Genomic DNA, 655 nt, shown 5'->3' on the forward strand with positions numbered 1-655 from the left:
TTCATAATGAACTTACTATAAACTTGTGCTTCTAAAAAACCTTATGTCTAAACACTAAATCAATTCTAAATCAAATAAGGAGTGAGTATACTTATACCATTTATTACTTAAGCAATATCTAGTAGCTCATAACCAAGTGAAAGAAAGCATTCTTGATGTGCTTCAGAGTTTAACCCTTGCATATGTTAGAAAAGGCCCAGCGGCATAGTGGGAAAATGGAAAAATGAACCATGACATTCTCAGGTTAGCTGTGAGTACTTCGCATAAACATGCCATTTTCTTCTTCCACGACTGCACAGAATTTCTTCAGCCGTACCAACAGCAAGGATGGAAGATAGAAGGGCCTCAGCTGCCTGGACTTTGTCAATCAGGCGGGCCTCCAAGGCTGGCTCCCAGCATCTCCCCCTTTTTTGTTTTTTAATACGAGCCGTGAAATTCCGTGCTTAGTCGAGAGAGGTTATTTTTCAATGATTTGAAGATGACTGGAAGCAAACATAACAGTAGCAAGATTATTCCTCCACAAATTCCCACATTGATTAATCGTGGCCTTTGGCACTCATCTCTACAAAAAATCAAAAAAATTAGCCGGGCGTGGTAGCGCGCGCCTGTAGTTCCAGCTACTTGGAAGGCTGAGGCGGAAGGATCGCCAGAGCCG

Source organism: Carlito syrichta, unplaced genomic scaffold (assembly GCF_000164805.1).
Source record: "Carlito syrichta isolate Samal-C Ts95f unplaced genomic scaffold, Tarsius_syrichta-2.0.1 Scaffold311953, whole genome shotgun sequence".
Lineage (NCBI taxonomy): Eukaryota > Metazoa > Chordata > Mammalia > Primates > Tarsiidae > Carlito > Carlito syrichta.